At 37.8% G+C, this 8,133-nt stretch overlaps 1 long non-coding RNA gene across 1 annotated transcript; it reads right to left on the bottom strand.

Annotated features, from left to right (window-relative positions):
* Positions 1-2,637: 2,637 nt before the first annotated feature.
* LOC142176431 (uncharacterized) lies at positions 2,638-5,975 on the bottom strand. Its single transcript, XR_012705041.1, has 2 exons — positions 5,203-5,975; positions 2,638-2,901 (listed from the first exon to the last, which is right to left on the bottom strand). It is a non-coding gene; the product is annotated as an uncharacterized LOC142176431 (long non-coding RNA).
* Between the last annotated feature and the right edge of the window lie 2,158 nt (positions 5,976-8,133).

Genomic DNA, 8,133 nt, shown 5'->3' with positions numbered 1-8,133 from the left:
ATTTACCTCAAACTACTTGAAAGATATTTCCTTATTGCGTGCCCTTATCAACCTCTTGATTTCCAAACTAACTGCCTCAGTTTCACTCAATTCAAGCTTCAGGTTTCTCAGAATGCGTGAATCTTTACTTTTTCCTCAAAAGCCTCTTTTTATCATGTTTAAAACTGTATCATTGCTTCATGATTAGACTAACTTTCAAGACCATGCTGACAATTATGCGTGCATGTTGTTCCACTAGAGTCAGTGTGAAAAGAACTATAAAAGGAAAAGTGACCTAAACAAAACTGACTAGAACTAACAGAAAACAGGAGATTACATTAGACAGATGGTGAACAGGGTTTGAACAAAACAAGCAAAATAGACATGGGTTATAACCCTGGAACAATCCTAGATAACACTAGACGAGTTACTACAATAAAACAAACTAGGCAAAAAGAAGAAGAGTTTGAGCCACAAGACAATATCCGGATTACAACCCTGAAATAACCCGGACAACAGAAATGACAACAAAATAAACCACCAAAACTCCACCTTGGCTGACCAAGAAAGGAGTGTCTTTCCAATCGACAAGCTCGACATCTTAGCCACTGGACTGCACATCAAAATTACTGGGACCTTTACCAGTTTCAATATCATTAACTTCAGTCAGCAAGTTTCTAAGAGGATTCTCATACTCCGTGTTACCATGCATCATCCCCACAAAGTGTGCATCATCATGTACAGGTAAAGGATTATGTGCAATGTTCTGGGTGTCATTGTCCCGGACCACAATTATCCCTTCCTGAATCATTCTTTCTATATCTCTTTTCAAATCCCGACAACTTTCGACATTGTGCCCCTGGGTATTGGAACGGTATTCACACCTTTTAGAAGGGTCAAAGCTTCTTGCACGCTTATCCGCATGATTCGGAGGAATAGGTGCAATCAGGTCATAATGCTTTAGTTTCTCAAACAAGTTTGCATATGACTCTTCTATCGGTGTAAAATTATCCTTCAACCTTTTTTACCTCTGTCCCTATGGCTTGGATGTGGGTTATAGGACACTTTAAAATTTTGTGGAGGCTGGTAGAGATTTTATGGTGATGGTGCTCACCTTCTGGGGTGTCTTGGTGGCTGGACAACATACTGGGATGGAGCAACAGAGTACTGTGGGTTCTCAAGTGAATTGTCAAAAAACAAACGAGGCTGGTCATGCCTTCGAGATGTTCTTCTAGGACCTCTTCTCGACCTTGATGTCATCATGATTTCTTCAACCTTCTCACTTGTGCCACTAAAATTACCATATTCAATTTGGACAGCCTGAGATGCAGCTTTGAGAGTTGCTTGACTTATAATTTTTCCTGTCTTGAGGCCATTCTCTACCATTTCTCCCATTTTGATTGCTTTCGAGAATGATTTGCTAACTGCGGACATCATGTTTTGAAAGTAATTGGGCTCTTGAGCCTGAAGGAAGACAGTGATTAGCTCGTGGTCATCCATGGGTGGCTTGACTCTAGCAGCTTGTTCTCTCTATTTAATGGCATATTTCTGGAAACTTTCAGTCGGTTTCTTCTTCAGATTTGAAAGGGAATTGTGGTCTGGGGTAATGTCGATGTTATATTGGAACTGTTTGACAAAGGAATATGCCATGTCATCCCAGACATACCAACAAGATATGTCTTGACCCATAAACCATTCGGAGGCTACACTCGTAAGGCTTTCCCCAAAATAAGCCATCAATAATTCTTCATTTTCTCCCGCACCTCTCAGTTTATTGCAATACCTTTTCAGGTGGGCTATGGGGTCTCCATGTCCATCATACATTTCAAATTTGGGAGTCTTGAAACCAAGTGGCAAACGAACATCGAGGAACATACATAGATCCTTGAAGGCAATACTCTTCTGACCTGTCGGCCCTTGCATGTTTTTCAACTGTTGTTCTAAGCTTTTCAGTCTTTGGGTTATTTCTTCCGATGCTACCTTTGGGCCAGACTTCTCAATCTTTGCAGGAAGATCAAATAGGTAAGAGTGGTACTCAGGAGAGTGGTATTGTTCTTTCTGGGTAGCAAATTGTGACTCATGAGTTTTCCTATGCACCACTGCTAGCTGTGGCATGGTGATTCCGACTCCACAATATCCCTCGAGGGGTCGACAACTCCTATATCCAAGTCTTTGCTAGTCATAGCTTCCTTGCTTTTTGACCTTGTGTTGTATGGACAAATCACCAAAATGCCACAAACTAACCACCCTCTGTTATAATGAAAGTAACAAAGAGGAGCAAAATAAAGCCAACATGTTAGCGTTAGGACATTTATCAGATAGAAATATCACATTGCATGCAATACCCCTAGCAACAATTAACGGTTGTAGAATGGCTTCGAGGGTCGCAAGGTCATTTGGCATCATCCTAATTTCATTCTTCTTGCCCCATTTCCTCTTCATTTTCCTTTCTAACACCGCTTGGTTTTTCATTTCTTTCCCCATCTTTTCTTTCTTATGATCGCTCTTTTCTTTCCTCTCATTTCTCACGTCCCACAACTTCATTCTTTTTTTAAAAAAAAAATGATTCGATCGAACCCTATGTAGGTTGCCTACGTATCATGTCCCTCATGAATCAGATCAAGCGTAGTTCTGAAAAAAGTAATGGACAAAATAAACTAAAAATAGAAATCTTTTTGAATTTATCATTTATAATTTTTTTGGTTTTTTAAATACAAAACAGGAAGTAATATAACAAAAGACTCAAAAATCTTAACTAGACTGACAGACTCGATACTACTGTACAAGACTAATAATTAAAAGACAACATCAAATAGACTAAAAAATAAAAAGTTTCTTCAGTCAGCTCGTGCATGCAATGGTCTTGACTAGAATGGTCCTGGGGCGTCTGTCATGCTCAAGCTGTTGCGAAAGAATCCATGCCTGAATAAGATTAAATAAAGTTAATGGACTCAAACTCCAACCAATCTGGCCCAAAAATTAGTTTGCAGAAATAACCCATTTTGCAAAAACAACCGATATGGCCAAAAGTGGCTAGAGATGCAAACTCAACAAAGGTGACCTCTAAGACATGAAAATATACCTCACTAAGGCTTATATGAAATCAAACTCCTGATAATCATGGCTCAAAATTAATTTGCAAGAATGACCCATTTTGCAAAAATGGCTGATATGGCCAGAAGTGGCTAAAGATGCAAACACAATAAGGACGGACCTAAAAGTAATATGACACCTAGTTGTGGACTTAAGATCCTAAGACATGGGTTATTGAACCACTTTTGCGAAAATGACCCCATTTTACAAGAATGGTCAATGTGACCAAAAGTGGCTAAACATGCAAGACATGGCTAAGACCTCGCAAAGCCAAGCAACTAAGACTTACTAGGAAGACCGGACCCTATGTGGGTTGCCTACGTATCACGTCCCGAAAGACGAGAATCAGGTTCGCGTAGTTCGGGAAGATTGGATATGAGAGAAAGCTTTAAAAAATGATACTAATTTGGAAATAAAATATATTTTTTGTTTTTGAAAAATGATAGATAATGTAAAATCTTTTTGGATATATTTTTTTTTATTTTTGGAAAATGATGGAAAAGTGTAAAATCTTTTTGGATTTTTCATTTTTTTTGTATTTTTTTTGGCTTTTCTTGAAAAAGTTGTGAAAGAAAAATATAATCGGGCCCTACTTGCTTCATTTTTCACCCTTCTTTACCAAATATCGGTCCGCCAAATAACCTTTTTACCCTCAAAGATGCAACATGTATCACATGGAAATGATTGAATGTCTTTTTGGGCCACGGGCCCATTTTGACAAAATTTGGATAGGTTTCCTACAAAGGGACACGGTGCCTGGGACCGAACCCTACTAGGTCCGAATGACATGATGCAAATAAAAATGACCTAAAGGCTGACCTAAGTTTGGGGTTCACTAACAAGGCAATTTGGGGGAGTGTATGGTCGATGGTGGTTGCTCAAGCTTTCCACCCACTCCATACGTCCGACGCCCCCCCCCCCCCCCTCCTAAATTAAGGGTGACTCAACAAAGAGTTCGTGCACGCGACGCGTACTCTGAGACTTGTTGCAGAAAGAAAACCCATGTTTATGCAAATGATGACAGTTTATAAAGCAGTAACACATTAAGTAAAGCGATAAACAAATAACCAACAAAACAAGGAAATAAGACAAACAAAGCAAATAAACAAAACAAATAAAGAAAACAAAAACCTCAACCGAATATCCTAAAAGCCAACAAGATCAAGTACCAGCTCGAACCTGCAAGTCCCCAGCAGAGTCGCCAGAGATGCCACACTCCTTTTTTAACAAACTTCATTTAACCCTCTTAATAAATAAAAAAAATTGGTAAAGCATGAAAAGGGTTTTCAATTAGAAAGTGACAAAATTGTGTTCAAAAGGAAATAACTCAGATTCGCCACCTGACATTTGATTTCGGTGTGCCAGGTCACTGTTTTTTTAAAAAAAATTCCTTTAAAACACTTTGGACTCCAAATTGAGTCCGCACTAGAGATTCGGGTAAGGGGGTTCATTTGACTCGGGGAGAAGGTGTTAGGCTCTCCCCAAGTCCCGTAACTAGTACGGTTGCGTACATGATCAAGTTGGCTTTAAAGAATGTTCAGATTGAGGTAAAAAAAACACACAAAAGAAAATAAACAATCAAAAAGGCTTGAGGTCGTCCCACCTAATAAAATAAAATAAATATAAAACAAGAATAAAAGTACCACGAGTTTTGCTCTTGGCCTCAAAATACAAATACCTTGGGGCAAACCCCGGAAAAAATATATATACAACTCCTTCGGGGTATTTTTCGGATAAATTTAACTAAGGGAACGACCTCTCGCCTCGAAACTAGCAAAATCATAAGGCTTTCCTACCCGAGTGTTGCCGGCCTAAGCATACTACTAGTGGGTAAATAGAAATAAAAAGGTAAAATGTGACAAGGAGTACAGCACATACAAATTGCATTTTTTAATCTCAAGTTCCCAACCCCACTACTAGATGCAGTACTTCTAATTCATGTCACTAATGTCCTTTAACTTAATTATTTTAACTAACCCAGCAGCCAATCATTCAAACTCCAAACAAAGCTCGATTCTATGTATTAAGAGGACAATTTCATACTTGGCAGGAATTTCATCATCACAAACAAACTGAACAAACTTCCAAAATATATTGAACAAACTGATGATATAGAGGAAAAGAATAAACCTTTTGGCGAGCAAAATTTCTCTTAACAACAGATTGATGAACTGGAATTCAACATGATGACCAAACTACGAACAAAATAAGCGAGCTGAACCTTGAACAGATATGAAATCCGATTGTCGGACAGTTAAACGATGCTAAGAAACCCGCGCACAAGATCCAAACTGAAAAACCTCGCCAGAATACCTCGTCGAACTCTGGCCGGAACCTTGAGCTGACCTTCGACGACCGGAATCTCGCTGATGAAACCTCGATAAATAGGACCACTTTAATGGAGGTTTTGGGCTAAAAACGATGGTATTCCAGCAGGTTTTGTGACAGTTTGAGCAGCTCTAGTTGCTGCGTTTTTTGGAGTAGGGCTAGCGGCTGTTTAGTGTGGAGAAGAAGGAGATGGCGTGAGGGAGATGGAGTTTTCGCCGGTTTGATAAGGGTGGTCGCCGGCGTCCAGTCAGGCGGGGGTGGCGGGTCGACTGATTGAGAATCGCCAGCATTGTTGTGGCTTGGAGATGAAGAAGAAAATGAAAGAGGTCTAAGGCTGAAGCTTGAAGATGAAGAAGCAAAAATAGTCGAACATGACTGGGAGGGTCTGTCTGTTTGTGTCTTGGTCTCTAGGGTTTGTATTATTGTCTAAGGTTGAAGAAGAAGCCTCTCATTGTGTCCAAAACAGCTGATGCCAAAACAAGCTCTAGGTTTTTTTATCTCATTAATGAAAATGGGGTATGGGCTCACAAGATTTGGGCTTCCAAATTGGACTCTAGTATAATGAATTTAAGTTAAAAGAGATGGACTCACACCTTTGGGCTTACAAATTTTCTTGTTGGACAAAGACAAACTCAAAAAGTCCTGCCAAAATGTTAATTTAACTTAGTTAAGTAAATAAACAAAATTTTAAAATGAAACTATTTTTTTTTTTGTATTTTTAAAATTTTGTATTTTTGTGTTTTGTATTTTTATGTAAAGAAGACAGGCTAAAGTCATGATAAAATTAAGATATCATGAATAAAAATATACTAATTGATCTTAAACTAAAGATGAAAATATATAAAAGCGATAAACACGATAAATAAAACTATTTTATATATTTATTTTTTAATTTATGTCTTAGGACTAAAAGTAAAAGATTAAAATTATGTTAAAATAAACTCAAGTAAATATTTTAAAAATATTAAAATACTAAAACTAACTTTAAAATTTGCGCGGGTCAAAAATTACGTGCTTACAAATATTACTTACATTAGCCAAATGCTACCAATATTAGCCAATTAGCTATTTGTATTTAAAAAAAAGTTAATTTTTTGCTTTCTCTTGAGTGAGTATTGTCGGATAGATTGAGTACATCTTAAGCAGTTTAAATCTCAATTTTGGGATAATTCGGTGAAGTTTGAGATGGTTTAAATTGAAAATTCGAAATAGAATATGAATATGGAAAAAGATGATATGTGTATTACACAGTATATCATTTGTGTATCTATGTATATCATATGTGTATCACATATATATCCAAGTATACTTGTGTGTAAGATACATGTGTGATACATGCTTAATACATGTGTCGCAGAATAATTTTTAAAACTCGACTTTGATTACGAACTTTGATACCAAAACAATTCAAATCACCTCGAATCGTGCTCAAATTTTGTATATTGTCTTATCTATATGTTTTTACCGAATCCAATATATACATTGAAAAAAAATTCTTTTTTGTCTAATTTTTTTATATTGTATATCATTGGTAATTTGACTCCAGACTAGTCTATCTCATATTTAAACTTTGGCAAATTTTGTATATTGCTTTATCTATTTGTTTTCAACGAATAATATACAATACCCATTGGGAAAAAATTGCCTATATTTTTTTAATGTTGTATGCAACAACAACAACAACAACAACAACAACAACAACAACAACAACAACAACACAGTATAATACCACTTAGTGGGGTCTGGGGAGGGTAATGTGTACGCAGACCTTACCCCTACCCTGAGGTAGAGAGGCTGTTTCCAAATAGACCCCCAGCATCCGTCCCTCTAAGAACTTCCCACCTTGCTCTTGGGGAGACTCGAACTCACAACCTCTTGGTTGGTAGTGGAGGTTGCTTACTATCTTAGCAATCCCTCTTGTCTAAACGGGGGATGGGGTCTGGGGAGTGTGTAGTTAGGGATGGAAAGTGGTGCAGTGCGGTGCGGTTGCGGGGCAAATCCGCATAAACCCGCGAAGATCTCAACCCGCCTCGTCCCGCCCCGCATAGTATTTTCACCCGCGTCCACCCGCCCTGCCCCGCACTGCATAAGTTTTTTTTTCATTTTGTTTATTTATTTTTACTTTCTTGTTAATCAATCAGTCTGTTTTCTCAGCAAAGAAGATTAATTAAATGGCAAACGAATATATGATCAAACTTTCAAAAGCAAAATTGGTTGTAATTAACATTATGTGTTTCTCTTGCCTTCTTTGTTTCTGCCTTTGCTCTTGCCCTCTAAAGGATACAATGCACTTCTACTTAACCGAAGGCCTCTAATTAACACAACAACAAGAAGTATGATGCAGCATCTTAAAACAACAATTTTTTATGTTTAGCTTCTTAGTTTCTCTTGAAAGTGACACTGGAAAATGTCAACATAATACATCCAGTTTTAGTTTTTAAAATTGAAACGATAATCTACAAAATTGAATTATAAAGTAGTTTAAAATTATTACCACAATAGCGGACAAAACGAGTCACGAATGTTCCTGATTCATCTCGTCCACACCATGCACCAACAGAATCAAAGAGCTTGTTGTTACTAAATAAGGATGCAGGATCTGATCAGCATTACCTATTGGAGATGAAGACTTAAAAGGCAAAATGACCCCATAAATTCTTCACCCGCATAGACTCGCAACCCGCCCCTCCCCGCATCAGTTTCTATTAAAAGTATTTTAACCCGTCCCACTCG

This window comes from Nicotiana tabacum, chromosome 22 (genome assembly GCF_000715075.1).
Source record: "Nicotiana tabacum cultivar K326 chromosome 22, ASM71507v2, whole genome shotgun sequence".
NCBI classification, from domain to species: Eukaryota; Viridiplantae; Streptophyta; class Magnoliopsida; order Solanales; family Solanaceae; genus Nicotiana; species Nicotiana tabacum.
The sequence above is the reverse complement of the archived record's forward strand: the minus strand, read 5'-3'. Positions and strand labels throughout refer to the sequence as shown.